This window comes from Cupressus sempervirens, chromosome 11 (genome assembly GCF_028749045.1).
Source record: "Cupressus sempervirens isolate cs-2001-9-10 chromosome 11, ASM2874904v1, whole genome shotgun sequence".
Taxonomy (NCBI): domain Eukaryota; kingdom Viridiplantae; phylum Streptophyta; class Pinopsida; order Cupressales; family Cupressaceae; genus Cupressus; species Cupressus sempervirens.
The window spans coordinates 320,360,835-320,380,556 of NC_143128.1; positions in this window are offsets into that span (position 1 = coordinate 320,360,835).

Below are 19,722 nucleotides of genomic sequence, written 5' to 3' on the forward strand. Positions count from 1 at the left end.
AAGATCACCATGAAGAAATGCACTCTTCAAATCTACTTGATGTACTTCCCAAAGATGGGATGTAAAAATGGAAAGGAAAAGTTAGATAGAATTCATCTTTGCAATTGGTGCAAAGTTTTAGAGAAGTCAATTCTAGGAACCTAGGAGAATCCTTTGGCAACTAGGTGCGCCTTATACTTATCAACTGACCCATGTGCTACAAATTTTTTTTCATAGATCCACTTTTACTAAACAATTTTTTCCCTTAGGAAGAGGGAATAAATCCCAATGATGATTCCTCTCTGAGGAACTAAACTCTTCTTGCATAGCAGTATCCCACTCAAGAACACCAAAAGCTTCTTAGAATGTTTGTGGATAAGAAACTATAGCAATAAAGAGATATGGAGCTTGCTCAAATTGAGACCTTGTTCTTCTCTCATCTAAAGGATCACCAACCCAATCGCCTACTAATTCTAATGTTTGTCAAGCCCAATGAGGACCAATGTCTTGAGCATGTGGAGAATCTAGAAGAGAATCATTCTCTAAATGATGACTAGAGGAAGATGGATCCCTAGCATCATCCATTGAAGTAGAGGAAGATTCTTCATCTAGATCATTAGGATCAAGGAAATCAAAATAACTATCATCATGTAGTCATAATTTATCCATAGGAATGAATGATGGAGACATGATAGAAGAAGAACTAGAAGTTTCTTCCTTAAAGAAAACACTCATCTGAATGAAAAGCTCAGTTGTGGTGGGATGGAGAAGACTATAGCCTTTGACACCATCTGGATATCCAACAAACATACAAGGCCTTCTTTGTGGATCCATTGCATTTTATTTCTTAGCTAGAATATGGGCCCATGTAGGAAACCCAAACACTTGAAAGTGTTTGACTATAGGTTTTGGACCAGTCCATGCTTGAAAAGGAGTTACCCTTTTTACAACTTGATGAGGAACCTGAATTTGAATGTGACATGCACAATTGATGGCATCTTCCCAATACTAAGGTGCCAATGATTTGTAATGGATCATATTATTGGCTATTTCTTTTAAGGACCTAGTCTTCCTTTTGGAAACTCCATTTTATTGTGGACTATAAGGAATTGTGTGTTGAAGATCAATTCCTTCTAAGAAACAAAATAACTTAAACCTTTGGTTAACATATTCCCCCCCATTATTTGTGCACAAGAACTTGATGAACATCCTAGCTTGTTTCTCTGCAAAAGCTTTAAACTCTTGGAAATAATAAAAGACTTCAAACTTCTATTTGAAGAAATATACAAATGTGTATCAAGAAAGATCATCAATGAATGTTATTTGGCTTTGTTGAAAGAACAATGTGGAAATGGTCCTACCAAATCACTATATACTAGCTTCAAAAGTTGACTGGCTCTCCATGCTTTTCCTTTGTCAATTTTTTCTTCGAGGTGCTTACCAAGAATGCACCCTTGACAAACTCCATAAGAAAATTTAATTGAAGGAAACCTTGTAACCATATCATTCTAACTGAGTTGTTGTAAATAAAAATAGTTCAAGTAGCCGAACTAATGATGACACAAATGACTCACTTCATCAAAGCGAGTGAGTAATGAAAGTGAATGTGAATCAAGAATAAAGTGAGAAAATTGCTACAATATTAATTGATGTTTTGTCTTTCCTGCTACAATTATAGACCTATTTCTCATCTTATTAATAACTACTATATATGTAGGAAACTAAACTCAATTACCAAAGCCTATGTGAGTGATCTGATAAATAGATAGGAGGTTAGTTGACAAAGATGAAATACAAAGAACATCATGAAATGTTCCTTCACTCACATTAATAGATCCTCTCCCATGCACTTCAGCATGATTTTCATCACCCAAAAGGATGAATGACATAGAACATGACTCTAATGAGGAAAAAAAATTCTCTTGATGAAGCCATGTGGTGTGAAGCACCTGAATCAATAATCTATGAATTTGGTTGTAAGGCAACAACTATTAGGGTATTACCCTTTCCTTTTCCTTTACTTGATTCCTTGGAAGATTCTTGGGATGACTTTGACTTGATAAAATTAGGAACTTTGATATTGTTCTTTTCAAGAAGATGGAACAAGTGATCAATTTGTTTGCTTAAACATTTATGTTCATCATGACTAAGTTTCTTACAATAGGAACATGCTGTTATCTTCTTCTTGGGCTTATTTCTTCTTTGAAGAAGATGCATCATTTACTACTCTTGGAGTAGAAAAATTATTTTCTTGATTCTTTTCTACTTGGTACTTCTGTTTCATTTTTCTTAGGAGGCCTTCTATGTTCTCTTGTGCCCTAATTTGTAGTCAAGGCATGAGACTTAGATGGCTTGATCATACACATATGGATCAAATTATCCTACTCCTTTGTGATTTCATTTGCAAACTTGTCAAGAGAAAGAATTTTGCAGTTGTTTTCTAATGCACTTTTAGTAGAATAGAAGGTAGAAACAAACACAAAATATGTAGGAACAAGCTTGGAAAGAATACTTAGGATTAGATGTGAATATTTTTCCTCAATATTACATTCTTTTAATTGCAAACTTAAAGCATCCAACTTAGTGAAGAGGTCTTGAATAGTACCAAATTTGCATGGATTTAATCCTATCAATTCATTCTCTAATTGATGCACTCTCAATTCATCTTGATTTACAAATAATCATTCTAATGGTGTCCATACATTATTAGGAGTTGTAGATGATTCAACATGAAAGAGAAGGTTTGGAGATATAACTGTGCAGAAGGTACTATAAGTTTCATCATATTGTTTGTGTCATTTAGGATTTTCTACAAGTAATGTTGGTTCAAATTCAAGACCCATTGTTACTCTATACAATCCCAACTTCTTAAGATAGATTATCATTTTATATTTCTACTCATAGTAGTTATAGGGTGTGAGAAATAGTAGTGTTGAGTGATCCATTTTAGTGCAAAAATAAAGATTGTTTTGTAGAATGAATGAGAAGCAAGGTTAACATGCGAGATTAGTGATATGACAAGAGAGTACACACAATACTACCCTCCTTTTTACTAGATAAGAAAACTACCCTCCCCAAGATGTAATAATTTTGACACTTTATAATCCAGTGCTTATATAATTGCCACTCTATTAATTTTGATGGCCATACAGTTGTCATGGAAAAGAAGGACCACCATGTGACATCTCATGTGGCAATGATGTGTCATTTGACAAGGTGTTGATTGGATGCTAATTCTCATCCACATGGAAGTGGGCCCCCTATGATGATGTCAAGATGACATCAACATGTCACATAAAAAAAATTCCTCCCATTAAAAACTAGTTTGGTTATCAAAAAAATGCCCCTCAAAAACAAATTTGGTAGCAAAGAAATGTCCCCCTTGCAAAAACATCCCCTACCTTAGAATAAATTCCCTCTCCTCCAAAAAAAAATCTAGTCAATGGAAAAATAGTCTCATCCCATTTTTTGGAAAAGAATACCATTATTCCACCAGAAAAAATAATCTAGCACCCAGTAAAAAAAAATAGGTCTCCATGAAAAGGGTTGGTTGCCTGAAAAGATAGTCTGACATCAAGAAATAGGTTGGTAGCTAGAAAGAGGGTTTGGTAGAAGTGGAGTTGCTATGGTTGGTTTGTTTGAGCCACTCGGGAAGTTGTCAATAGAGGAAGAGTACATAGTGGGGCTACCGATGGGAAGATTTCTACTCAGGTGAAGAACAACAGAGCCACAGGGGTGATGTGAGGTGTTACAAACATGGCTCAGGCCTAAAAAATGAAGGAGACAATGGTCACAAAGGAGCTATGAAATGGGCAGTGGCATAGTGTTGGAGGACATGTCTTGGGTAGTTCTTGGAGGTCGCAAGAGAAATAAGCACAGATAAAGGTTGGAGAGGTCATGCACGGTTGCAGGTGGTGATTTGGTGGTACACATGTAAAAAATAGAAAATTTTGGGGGCCAATGATTTGGAGGCACCCATGTAAAAAGTGGAAAAGTTTTGGGTCCAAAATTCATGCCACACCAAAAAAAAGGCAAGTAATTTTACAATTTTTTTGATTTTGAAAAAAACATATATATATATATATATATATATATATATATATATATAATAAATAACTTGCATATGCATATGGTGCAATAATTTTTTTGGACAAAACAATGGTGAAAGAATTTTTTTTTTTTTAAATCACCTTGATTTATGTGCCAAAGTTTTTGACATGCCATGAATCTAAATATGAGGTCCATTTGTGCCCAAGGTTTCCTAAACAAAAGCTCCTCTGCATACCCAATTGGGAAACCTCTGAAACCTTTATATTTATCAAACACTCTCAAATTTCTTTAAATACGAGCAAGTAGTTTTTAGATACAAGGGATATATTGGTCATTAGGTCTTCATAAATCTATTCTAATTCTCTAGTTTGTAAAGAAACACAAGAGAAGAGCATACAATATTTTCCAAGACCTCTGAAAAAAACTTTATTCTTTCAAACTTGCTCTAGTACCATCTTAGAATTTGTATAAAACAAATATAACCTTAATCTAATGAAAGACATATATTAATAAAGAGGAAATTCTTTTGTCAAAATAACAGTACAAAAATAATCTCTGATGTAAATGCTCAAAGGCATAATAGCATCAATATTTCCTAATATGTAATACATAAGAGCTAGCCTATTTATATAGGCAAGAGCTCGGAGGATTCTTGGACAAGACTAAGACAAGTGTCTCATCTTGGAGGAAGTAGAGTCCTAATGGAATCAACCACCTACCATTCACCTATAATCTAGAAGGGTGGTGTCCAAATTGGAATTAACCACATGTGATATCTTAGGAGTAGTTGGAGTCAAAAGGATGACACACAATATCCTCCTAATAATAATATCCAAGAATATTTAATTCCTCATGATTTATGAGCTCACTTAAGTAAACTCAATATAAGAGTTAAAAAAAAAAAGAACCATTTACTCTAATAGCTATAAACTATGATCCTAATGTACCAAAAGTAGTCTTAATATATCCTAAGTGGTCATGATATCTTTTAGGACCCAATAGGAAATATTAAGGCATATTAGGACATATTATTAGATAGTAGGACTCATTAAGACCTATTAAGACACCTTAGAATATGTTAAGCACCATACAGAATAATAATGGGTTGTAACATATCATAAGTGGTCATGGTGGGTTTTATATAGTCGTCGGACTCCTTGAGACCCTATGATACACTAGAAACCATCATTTTTAATTAAGATCCCTTGGTGCACAAATTAGGAAACTATCTTAAGACAAATTATGTATCATGGGAGGTCCTTAATAGTCTTATAAATCATTAATGTACCCTCAATAATCCTAACATATAGCAAGGGGTCATCCCATGTCCTAAATATTTCTAGGATCTCTTAGGAGCCATTACAATCCATAAGGACCTCTCACAATCCATAGAACCCTTTATGAAACATTACAACCCTTGCGACACATAATGGGTCCTAATGGGCTCTATTGCACAATAAGTTTCCTAAGGTTTCTAATGAGAACTAATTAATCATATTTTTTCTTAGGAACTTTTAATAACTATAAGGTAACAATAGGAACTAATGGTTAATAAGGTATCTAAGGGATTCTAGAACCCATTAAGACCCAATAAGACCCATTAGTACTATTAAGAGACATTAGTAGCCACTATAATATGTTAGGTCTCATTGGAACTAATTAATACCTATAAGGATCTATTAGGATCCCTTATGAGTCCTTAAGACTCATGAGGACCCCTTAGGATTGGTTAGGATACATCACAACCCATTAGAACCAATTAATACCTATTAGGACACATTTGGACCTATTAAGAAAAATAAGATGCATTAGGACACATTATGTCTCATTAGAACATTCCCTACAAAAAAAGGAACACATTACCTATTGTATTACATTTTCAAGGTACATTAGTGGTCCTACATATCATAAAGGCTCATAATGAGTTCTAAGTCATCTTAAGATCCATTAAAACCCATTATGACATGTTAGTTTCCAATAGAACACCATAAGATCCCTTAGGAACCTTATAATACCTAATGAGTCCTAATCAGAACTAATGCATAATAAAGATCCCAATGGGTCTTATGATGGCATAAAAATGTAGATGTTCAACGCTAATTGATTCACTTATTATGTTTTTATTGATGCCAACTTAATTTTTATGAAAAATTTACCAAGAAGCTAAGTTAATCTGATTAGATTTCCACAATCCATTAGACTTTTTTTAATCTTTTGCTTCTAGATTTAATTGTGTTCATTTTTTTAGCATCAATGTTTTGGATCACACTCTGTGATCCATCATCAGGATGAGAGAATGCAAGAATGAAAAAATGTCATTCTTGCATTCTCTCATCCTGATGATGGATCACAGAGTGTGATCCGAAACATTGATGCTAAAAAAATGAACACAATCAAATCCAGAAGGAAAAGATAAAAAAGAAGCTAAGTTATTTATTGTGCAAATAAAAAATAAATTGTGCATTTGATTTATATGATAAGTTAGAGTGAATTATTGGTGTTGGAAAAAAATATTTCCTTTGACATATATGAATTTATTGCTTTCACACTACAGGAAAAATATTACTTAAGATTTCAATTATTGAGTTGCTATGAAAAAAATTGCTGCTAATTCTTCTTTTTTAGGTGTAGCTACCTTTCTAAAAGATATTCATGAAATTTTATTTACAATAGAGAATGTCTCCCATATGTATTTTTAACATAAAATATAAAAGGTTTAAAATCACTCAATTCATCAAAATGAAAAGAATGTGTAATTTGAAAATCCATTCAAATTTTATAACAATAATCAACCACATGATTGTTATTATTATCAAATTAAGACTTCAACTTCAATTTTTCTTCTCTTTGTTTCTTCATATTCAAATATGAGTTTATCTATGATAAAATATGAGCATCTTCATATATGATCTATCTTCACAAGAAAAAAAATCACATACAAAAATGGACAACAATATCCAACAGTTAGAAACTCAAATTAGAACTTTCACCACAGAGTTCATCTCTAAGAAAAAAATACCTATTAGTGTCTAACACTTAGTAATTTCCATGGAATACTGGATGATCATCATTGTAGCTAAAACATCAAGATAAGGTTGAGCTATAGAGGAATATTTTATATTTCATCATATGCCAAGAAAGTCAAAAGTTTCCAAGCACCCATTTGAGATTAGGTCAATATACATGTAGAGCAAGATAAAAGAGATCATGCATTTGGGAAAGTTAGTTAATGTTGAGTGAGTCAGTTTATGTGAAGCATATAGAAGCCAAGTGAAAAAATGAATGTTACTTATGACCAAGCACTAGAACATTCAAGTGTCGAGTAAACCATTTTTTACATATGAGTTTGTAATTACAAAAATACTTATGTAATTATTCATTGTAGAGACAATTAAGGCGTAGATTAAGCATCTTGTTATAAGTCATTAATCCCAATAAAAGAAGATTAATCGATCAAAAAATTAGAAGTGTAAAACAAAACAAGGATTAAATATGGATCATTGATGATGATCTAGAACATTTTAAAATTATCTATTTAAGAAAGGGTTCTAAACCTGGGATTATAAGGAAGCTGAGTGGAAGAGAGTGTGAAGGATCAAACATGCTAAGCACAGGGAAAAGGAAGACTAAGGCTAAAAGAAGATTAGATAGAGCAACCTAGAAGTGAAGGACAAAAAAAATCATATTAGATAAGGAGATCTGATTGAGATATTGAAGAGAGGAGATCCATAATTATCATTCAAAGAAAACTAAAGGATCATGTACCAAATCTATTTTGATGGATTGAGTTACAAAAATTCACTTAACATAGTGGTTATTAAAAATCTTTTTAAATATCTTAATAGAGTCCTTACTTTATTATAAGTGTAAAATCTTTTAATAAAGGTAAGACCTAATAGTCTTGAACATTTTTTTTGCAGAGAAAATCCCTCATAGGTTAGATCATTAAATATGATGAAATTGTAGCCCCCATACGTGAACTTTGTTGTTGCAATATTAAAAATTTGTGGTTTTCATCCCCACCCCAATTTTACCTTCAACTTGAAGTGTTTCTAGGTTACTGAAATTATTATTTTATGATTTTATATTTCTATGGATGTTGTGCTTAGATAGATTTCTTTTCAGTAGTACAATTTTATGTTTATATGGTATGAGATGGATTAGGTGTGAATATAGTTAATTGTTTTATCAATGAATTTTTTTATAGATCTTGATTCACCCCCCTCTTAGTATCTTTTTTCCTAATAAGATTTTCAACAATTGGTATCAGAGCTCAGTTCTCTCGAATGAATCTAGATTATACTGCAACAACTTGAAGGAGAAAAATATGAGTTAATGATATCTTTAAAGAAAAGGAAACATATGGCCATTCAATAGAATTACATACTATATATGGAAGTTGATGTTAGAGGATTAATTAATAGTGGGAATATTTATGATAATGATACAACAATAGTAGATCTACTTGTGAGGCCTCACCTTGACCTGTCATAGCATGGATATTTTACTTACATTTTGATATTCGAGACCTTGATATTTTGATAGGCTTAGATGGACAGTGGATTTCCTTATCTATGGATTTTGCTACTTTAGTAGTGTTTTACATTGTTATATGCACTAAGAAACTATTATTCTGTAAGAAATGTTCGAACATATATGGATGCAGCTTTATGACATGATATTATCAGATTTTGATGCAATACAAATGTTAATTTGATCCTGATGATTTCTGATTTATAGATAAATATTAAATTGATGTTTTATGACATGTAAATGAATAGTTAGGATATGCAGATAGATGTTAATTTGATAATGATGACTTGTGACATGCATATTTTGATATCTTAACATTTCAAATGGAATAATTGAAAGACTAGGAAAAGAAATCTAATTTGAATTATGTTAATGTGGATATTATTATTATATGCACTTATGTAGTATATGTTTAATTGACCCCTTGAATTACTGATGCTCAAGTTTGATGTGCAGGAAGAGGAACCATGGATATCCAATAGGGAAATAAGGGATAGACACATGTTTAAATGACTATGCCAAGGTGAATCTTTGTAAGATTCATAAACCTCATTGTGATGTGTTTATTTTGTAAACGTGTGATATATGTGTATAGTATGCATTTCATGAGTGGGTTCTGAATGTGCCATGTGTGATGTATAGTGCATTTTGTGTGTGTGTCACTTAACACTTGTATTCATTATGTGAAATGACATGTTCTCTGATGATGGATCATGTGGCCACCTTATTCTGAGTAAAATGCCTTAATTGAGGAATTTGATTATTGCCAAAATTAGTAATGAGAACAAGGTTATCACCATAGAAAATTTTGAAATTAAATTACCTAGCATTGGGAGGGCTATCAAGTAACTCTAAGGTGAATTTGTGACAAAAATAAACCCTGCCCATGTTAGTACCTTAAGTTAGGGGGCTAATAATGACCTCTAGGGTGCCTAGTTGACTAGGAGATCCCAAAAAAATTGCATTCTTTATTGAATCCAAAAATGAGTAGAATATATAGGGGGTATGGCTGAATTGGAAATTCACTTGGTCACTCTCTATCTTTAGAGACAATTAGGGTTTGGAGAAAGAAGGAGCTCTACTACAACTATCCATTGCCATTTTCTTGGAGGGAGGTTGGTACCTTTGATCCATAGTGTTCATCATTTTGTATGTAGATTAGATGTGGTGTTCTTCATTTCATGGTGAATTTTTGATGTATTGTAATTGTGTTTGTGGAAAGAGATCTTGTTGTAGTGTTGCATGTGATAAGTTTTGTGTGGATCCTTCCTTGAATCTTTCTTGTCTTAATGTTATGTGTTTTGTCTAATGGGTGTGAAGCATCACTCACCCTTGGGAGGGAAGAGATGCTTGGATGAAGGGGTTAGTTGGGCTCACACATGTAGTTGAGGGACTCTCCCATGTGTGGAGAAGATTGTATATGTTCAATGGAATGTGTTAATCTTGCTTCTTGCATTTTGGGAGGTATAAGGAGGTGTGTGGTTGAGGGACTCTCCCAAGTGTGGAGATGATTGTATATATTCAATTCAATGGAATGTGTCCATCTTGCTTGCTTGCATTTTGGGAGGTATAAGGAGGTGTGCGGAGGGGAAGATATTATAAGCCCCGAAAGGGAATGTTGATAATGAGAAGAGGTTTATATTGTGAATCATGGCTTTGAAATCCTCCTCATAGTGAGATCCCACCTTCACCCTATATTTGATTTAATTGTTGAATCTTTGTGCAAAGCCTTGGGATGGGATATGTTGTAATGTATTGTGTTAAAACTTGTCATATTGTTGTGAGTATGCATGACATGTGAATGTGTAGTATGCAACTATTTATGTCTTGTTTCCCCAAGCTTGGTGGGTGGCCTCCTTGAGGCCTAGGTTGGGAGGAGAGCATCCATGGTTCCCCATTTTGTCTCCCTTGTGTAGGTATTCATTTGAAGAGCTTGAAATCTTGGTGTTTTGCAAATTATTCCTTGCATAGGAGAAGGCTCATTATTTTGTGTTGGAAATGGAGAGATAAACTCCACTTGTTATGTGAAGCAATTTGTATTATAAGGGTGTAGTAATTGTTTCCAATTCAAATGTCCATAGAAAGAGAGAGAGATTTGAATAATGTATGTTTCAAATGATCCTTCCATTATGTATAACTTGATATGGTCATTCCACCACCCTTGTTCATGCTTGATATTGTGTTGAAAGTAAATTTTAAAGGAACATGTAGGAAAGATTTGATGTGTTCATGTTGTCTTATCCATACTTAAATATTGGAATGTGTTGAAGGAAAGAATTTTGAGTCATGATATGCCATTAAGAATGAATTTAGACAATTATCTCCTTGATATCTTTATCTCCTCTATTACATGTGAATAATTTAGATGCTTGATGTTTAGTATTGAGATTGAATTAGTTGTGAGATATGCAATTGGTAGTAATGGATTTGTGGATAGCATAAATTATGGACTTGGATGACATTAAAGTATTTGAATATTTGATGCAATGGAATTTTAGTTCAAAATTTCTTGGGTTCCATTCTGAAATTTGTTTTTATTTATTAGCAATATGATAGTTTTCTTCATGCTAAATTGTGTATTAGAATAGAAAATGTTAATGCATAGTGCAATACTAGACCACCACCAATATAATCTTAACAACCATTGAGAATGCATGAAAGGAACTAGACAATTAGTTATGTTTGAATGAGACTTGTAGATGCATATTTTGCATTCTACAAAATGTATGGGCAAACCAAAAAGAGGCTCATTCTATTATAGTCAAATAAAATAATAGACTTGGAATAAAAATAATAGTTCTTAAATTGGTAAGTTAAAAAAAAAAAAAATCAAAATCTACCTTAATAAATAAATGTCAGACTTAGACCATGCACATGATATGACCCTATGGAAGGATATGTACACATAATAAATTTTTTTAAATAAAAAAAAACAAAACATGCTTTATAATTCCTAAATAACCTAACACAATAAATGAGAAATTATATATTTTATATTAGTCCTTTTCCCTCCTTACCTAAGCTTGGAGTTTCGCAAAGAATAATTTTTTTTAAGAAAAAGAAAGCACTTGTAAAAGCTTCCATTTACCTAGCTGACCACCCATGAATCCTCCTCCAAGCTAGCATTAATTTGGACAAGTGTATAAGTAAAAATAATCCCCACCTAGGCATTAAAAGCTTCTAAGCAATCCTTGCAAGTCTTGCCATAGATCTGACAAGTGTAGTGCCTGCCCCTAGGTCACATTTTTGTTATCATTGAAAAACTCTTTTAGGGCTAGTTTTATGTTGATGGTTAGCAACATTATTTTGAGACTATTAGATATTGTGCGATAGATTCAATTGATATGTGATGAGATTACTTAAACTCTACATTTCATGTATGCATGATGATTATTACATTATTTTCAATTATTGATGATGGTTAGATTATATGGTTTATTATCACATGTGCTTGCTTATGGATACTTACCTCATACTTGCATGTGTATGGTGTGCATGCTAGTTTTCTTTATGTATGGCGTGTCTAATGTGGTTAAGGAAGGGAGTCATAGTCACTTACTAGTCAGGATCTACACGATGCGCCACTTCCTACCATTGCCTATTTAGTTTAGTATATATTGTGCTTGTACATGCATGGTTTTTATACAGGTTGCAGGTACTAGGTATCAACTTTCCTGAATTGCTAGGATGAGTGTACCCTATCACATTATCTCAATGGTAAGAGAGGGGAGATAAATTCTCAAGTCCAAGCCCCAACGCATTAAGCCAATTGTCCTAATTGGAAATTAGGACAAGTATCTGAGTTGAGTACCCTTTGAATGCGTCAGATGATGTAATTCGTGATATTAACCCTTGGTTTGATTTTGTATGTATTTTGGCTATAATGGGTTTTTGTATTTTACCTTGTGAGTCTTTAGTGTATTTTCTATTAATTAAGCCTAATTAAAAGATTTAATTAAAGGTTTAATTTAATAGAAAATTAATATGGTATTTTAATATTTATTTTATTTAATTAATTAGGAAATTAATTAAATAAAATAATTAAATTTGAAGATAAAAGTTATAATTTTAAAGTTGGAATGTGACAATATTTATTTAAATTAATAAATACTTTAGCAATTAAGTTTTGAAAATAAATGTAAAAGTGGAAAAGATATTAAAATTATTAAAAGATTCTAGATTTCATATGATTAAAATATAAATATATTTAGTTTTAAATAAGTGGAGTTATTAAAGTTAGTGCATGAGATTTAAAATTTAATAAATAAATGGATAAAGTAAATATTATATTAATTAATGTGCATTATTTTAATATTTTTTCACATAGGAGTTGCAAATTCTCGAGAGTTGTCATGTAGACAACATAGGAGTTTGCTCCCTAAGAATGCACAAGTTGTCTACACTTAGGAGTTAGCATATTATTTGAGCACATGGTGTTTACAACCTTATGACTCATCTAGAAGGTTGGAGAAGACTCATGTTTAGTTGTCATGCTTATCTTCTAGTTCTTTCTAGACATATTCTAGATGCATCTTAGAGGCCTTTAAATAGAGGCTCTCCTAGTGTGTTTGAAAAAGCTTCAAAGCTTACATGCATTTGAGAAGCTCATATGATTCTACATGCTTATATGTTTCTACATGCTCGTATGCTTCTTCAAGCACTTGTAGTCACTTGGAGGTTTCAGTTGGCTTGGATCTTGGAGGAATTGTGAATGTTGGGGAAGGAAGGGATTTTCTATGGACTTCTAAGGGATGGAAAATTAGCATCAGTGTCCAAGTGCACTCCTAATTTTTGCATATTCCATTTACACTCTTTCTCTTTCTGTCTTCATCGTGTCTGTTATATGTGTCTTAATATATTTCATGAATGAATCTTCAATTTTGAAATTGGAATCTAGATATATATGTTAATTTTTATTTGGTTGTGAAGAAAACATTAGAAAACCCTAGTTTCAATTTAAGGAAGAAATTAGATCTAAATCGGGTTTGGGTTCGAATTAGAATCGAATTGTTAAATAGGTTTGAAAATGGTTTCAAATTTATAGTCAAACCTATTAGAAGAATTATTGGATAAATTCAGAGAGCAAAGATTTAAAGAATTAGAAAGCCCTTTCTATTTTTAAATACAGATATACTTTTATGTTATAAATCTACACACATTCATGTATATATATATATATATATATACACACACACACACACACACATATATATATATATACACACACACACATATATATTTAAATGCTATAAAGCTGATTGATAATTTGCATGTATATATATATAATAAAATGTTGCTTGTTAAATCGCAGTTGAAATAACGCTTGAATGAAAACATTAAAAAAAATGCAATATGAAATAAACATTTTTGAAAAATGTTATTAAAAAAAAAAATGTAAAACCTTTTTAAGAGGGGTCCCCACGTACCCCCCCAACATATGTCGATGGCATACCTGCATGAGTTGCAGAGTACCCGTGTGTTCGTAGGGTACCTGCGACTCGCAGGTCGCACGACCCTTTTTGTTTAAGGCTACAGCTTTAAAAGCCTACGCCGAGAGTTTATGGAATGACACTACCATGTATGTTGGTGGTCGCGGCTTAAAAGCCTGCACCATGCATTAAAACGCAGAGACATAACATTTATAAATATACACCATTTTCTAATATGAATCTAAATGTCGATTTGTCAAATATTGTTAATTAGAAAGAGATATTGAATTATTAATTTGAATATTAAGGGATTAGGAAATGGTTGACTTTTAATATTAATATTATTTAATGTATATTAAATAGTTAAGAGATGGTAATTTATATTATGTTAAGACATTTAATGATGATTATTATAATGATGTAAATTAAGAGACTTTATATGATATTGGATTAAGATTTAATTGACAAGGGTCACAGTCATTGTTATAACATTTAATAACCTTGCTATGATTTGAATTGTTATGTTATTATTAATACATTATGTATTATTAAATAAATTATGGATATACCTTAATGGTGTTAAGAGTTAGTTAAATATTAACCAATGAATTTTATGGAAGGATTCTATAGATTGATTATTTATAGTTTTGATGAGTTTATTATTTATTAAGGTTTGTTGGGTCTAACAAACTATTAATAAATAATTGTATAAATGGTTTAAATAGTTATTAATTAATCAGATTAAAGTTAATTAGTTAATGATTGAAGTTCTGTAAAAGATATTAATCAATTTGAATTGGTTAATAATTGGAGGAGTATTAATTAATTGAATTATAAATCAACGTACATAGGAGAAATTTATTTGAGATAATAATATTTGGTATTGGGGATTTATTATAACTTTTTATTATTTAAGTATTAATGGGAACATTGTTGAAATTGTAAGGTATTTACATCAAAGTTGATGAGTCTTATTCTAATGACTTTAGTTATTATAATGGTTGTCAATGATGATTTAGTTATTATAAAAATTAATATTAAAAAGGCTTAAATTTTAGTAATATTTAATTAAGTATTATTAGAATGGATTGTGTACCTATGCTAATTGATTGATTAAATTGATCATCTTAATAAAGTTATAATCTTCTTATTCAAAGACTAGTAACTAGCTTTCTTATAATTTAAATGAATAATGATCCTTTGGTTTTGTTTGGAGAAGTTGAATTAATGATAAGGAAGAGTTATTCAATTAGTAACATTGATCTTAGCAAAATAAAGCGAATAATTTTATTAAGTGTCAAATGATTTAATGAGTAAATATTTATCCTTAAGTTATTCTTAGAATATTATTTTAAATAATGGAAAGAATAATGTTATCGAGGAAACAAACGGGTTGACATGTAGGTCAAATGGTAAATCTCATATACTTGAAGTATACTTGCAAACAGAAACAGAAAACCTCAACACTCAGTTCAACTATATGATTATAGTAAACCAAAACATGTGTTTGCATTGTGTTTTCTCTATGCTTCTTGTTTTGGGTTTTGGGTTGACTAGTGTTGACCAGTCTTAGGTTGTTACTAGAGGCTTGGGAGTCATGTGATTATGATGGCATGTTGATCTTATTTGGTCTCGATCTTTCTAAACCCAACCATGGTTATGTGATGGTATGCTCTATGAGATGTTTGTATTGTTATTGATCATTAGTCTTCTTGAGTGAAGCTGAGTTATATGTTTCTGAGACACTTGACCTAATCATCTTTGAGCCATCAATTAGTTATCCTTGTATTACTTTCTAGTTGCCATGATGAGACTAAAATGTTGATTTATTTCTTGATGATGTCGTGTTGTAACATGTCTCGACTCAACCATTTTGGAGTCTCCGATCAATATGATTTTGAGATATATTTTGGTTATTGAGAACCAATAGATACTTTTGATTATCAATGATATCTTCAGTTGCCAATAGAGAACTGTTGTGGTCATGATTATCTATGGATGCTTTTTAGATGCTCATGGAGATTTGATGCTTTTATTGTGGATATTTGATGATTCTTAGTATGGATTATCTTTTAGTATTTTTTTCCAATCGCTTGTATAGGACTATGGTGATTTTGAGATTTATGATTCCATGAGCTTAGGGTAGGTTATCTATGTCGAAAAGTGGCTTGCAATGGGGGTTGGGCCCTAAGTGGCTGCCAGGGTAACTCATTGTAAGTTTTGTTAATAAGTGATAACATTTACACTAAATGGAGATTAAATGAACCTAAAAAGATAATTGTTTTGTTCTCACCCATGCCTCGAGTGCTTGTACAAACTAGGATGGGAGTAGAGAGAATGCTTGGTTGTGACCTTGCATTCCATAATATGCATTGCTAGTATGAGAGGATACTAATGGTCGCATAAGGATCAGTAGGGACCCATGGATTTGTAAGCTAACTACCAGGGTAACTTCTACGTGATATATGTGATGACACTTGCCCACTTGCATAGTAGGTTTCCTACATGTCATTGTGTACCTCTGGGATTAGATATTGGTTTTGTGTTTGAACCTTTGAGTTAGTATACTTTTAAGATTCTTGGACTTAGAGAGTATTATGTTATGTGATTTTGATAACCTATTTGGGACTTGAGATTATCTCCTCAGCATGGTGGGAGTGGACCACTTAGGCTCCATGTGGTTGGGTGGTAGTGTTTTTTCCACTCTTATCATTTGAGATTCATCTAAGACACCATGGCTGATGCATTCTTTGTTGGTATCTATCTTCATGGATTATGATGGTGGACATGTATCCTCACATTGATTATTTGCATATGTTAGATGATGTTATCTTATGCTTTACTTTTCATGTTAGATTACTTTCTGCATATGATGTAGTATGATTTAGGAGTGACATTCCTACTATGATAATACCGATGATCTCTTCGGTGACTTGGGATGTTATGCATGGAGGGATAGCTAGGATCCATGATGGTCTAATGATGCTATTTATGGTTGGGAGGAACTATGCACTTAGTTATTTATGTTTATGATTCATGGCTAACTTTTATGATGAATGTTTATATATTTATGATGATGATGTATCATGTATGATATGTCATTTCATTTACTTTAATTGCATCATGGATTAATATTGGATGATGATGTACTTTATTTACATGGATGTTTATTCTTTCAAGCTTTCATACCCTATGACATGTACAGTGGATAGTTGACCTAAACTATAATGTAACTACTAAAATGGACACTTGTATATTGTTTAAGAATGTTGGATGTATCCTTGTTATTTCATAAGGATGTGATTCAACGTTAAGGGATCCTTAAAGAATGTAACCTATTATGTATGATATCTTTACTTTTATTCGAATTGTTGCTATTGCTTCCGTTATTAAGTATAAATGGTAAATGGTTTATCTTTTTTATTAAAAATAAAAATAGAAATTGTTGGGAAAACTTAGTGAAATTTTAGATTAATTCTTTGGATCCCTTGGCGGGGCATTACAACAAGTGTCAAGAACCTCTATCTTGTCCTAGGCACATGGTGACTTGATGTTTAGACATGGCAATTAATATATTTTCCTTTATCCATGCAAGCACGGCTAAGAAAGGACCCTTGTTTGTCAAAAATAATGAATAGGGTGGAAGGTCAACTTCTTATGGGGATTGTTGTAGTTTTTGGATTAAGAAAAAAGTACTCATTTGATCTTTTGAAAGGATATGTAGGTTGTTTATTAGTTGTTCATTTAACTCCTCTTTCATAGTGTTTAAAGGAAAAACATTGCATGCCTAGGGAGCAGTGTTAAGTTAAGGATTATGTAATTTAGGAAACACATTAAAGTAAGATCCATGTAAAATCTATGGAATTAGCAACTAAGGATAGTGTTATGCAAATTAAATATGTGTTAAGCCAATATAGGTAGTTTGCTAGAAAAAAAAACAAACTGTGTTATTTCTTTATAACTTATTTTGAATATAATTGGATTATAGGGGTTTGTTAGTTAGATTTTTGGTTATTTAATTTTATTTAGAATATGGGTTAGTTGACAATTTGAGGGGAATACTTATATATAAATTTTAAGATATTTTGGTTACAATATATTCAGATTTTAGATATATATATATATATATATATATATAGTAGTTATATATATTGTTTTTAGACTAATTTCTAAGAGTAGCATAGGTAGTATTGAACTTGATGATAGTTTTATTAGATGATTAATCAAATGTTATTTGCAATGTAGTAATGTTAGCTCATATTATGTAATAGTAAAGTTAACCATTAAATAGTGGGTGCATATTAAAGTTGTAGGTATGGGCAGTTCTGAAATAATAATAATAATTGAATATTAATAAGAACAAAATTAATTAAATAAAGGTAAACTCAATAGTTATGGAAATAAATGATTAAGTGATGAACTCTTTTGCATTGAATTCTCTAGATCTTCACCATTACTCTAACTCAATTTTGGGTTATACTTGCACATCATATTGCATCATAATAAGGGCTTGTATCCATAACATCTCAATGTTATTTTGCATCTGGTAGCTAGGAACTATGTGTTCCCTCATAAGAAACTTGAAACCAAATTTTGAGTATGATAGCTTCATTCCTTTATCATACTTCATCAATTCTAGGTTAGAAGTAAACTAAGTCCTTTTCTTATCTTCAGATTTTGAATCAAAAAATAAATAAAAATAAAAATTAGTTGTGTTTTTGCTTGGTAGAATTATGGGCATGACACTACTAGAGAAGAACAACATTCTAAGTAAAGAAGTTAGATAAATTAAGAGAGATCAAGAAATTGAATCAATAATACTATGTGAGCTAACTGAACACAAGAACAAAGCTTAAGAGGATAGAATCATGGCTAAAGAAGACCAAAGAAAAATAACTACTATAATTGAGGAAAGATCATTTGATTTTTGAAAGCTTACAACAGTAAACTAGACATGATGAACCTTGTTACTTAGAGATGAATAGAAAGGCCATAGAGATCACAAGTCTAAGATTATAGAGTGACCAACTAATGAATAAGAAGAGATTTAGGAAAGAACTTATGTAAAGAATGAATAAATGAAAAAAATCTATTAGATGCTTTGAAGAATTATTGACATTACCAAGCTCTTCAGGTGATACTTCTTATCTAGGATATTTCAAGCATTGTTCATTTAATGAGGAAGGAGGATTATCAAAGAGTGGAGAGAAAAGAAATGCAAAATCTAAAGAAAAACCTTGTTGGAAATATAAGGTAGGCTAGGTTACTAAGAGGGGAGGGGTGAATTAGGAACCAATAAAATATTTATCTTAACTCACTATTTAATCTTTCATATATTATATGATCTAATTGCATGCATGAAAGAATGAAAGCAATAAAATATTCATAATGCTTTGACACAAGATATGGTGTCTTAGAAACCTTCCAATTCAAAAGTAAACCTAGGGTGGGGATAATACCTACAAGATTTAGTACTTTAGTATAAAGTTAACCTATTAAGGCATACAATTGACCACTTTTGATGATCTTCTTTGTTAGAAGAAATAAGGATTGTGAGGTCCACTTTGTTAAATGATTTACAAACATACAATGAAGTATGCACTCAGTTAGGAGATTTAACAAAAGACTATAAAGTCTACCATGTTAAAGGATTTGACTAATGCACCTTTTAGGATGAATCAATAGCCAATCTTTGATCTCCAACTTTAATTTACTGAATGAGATTCTATGT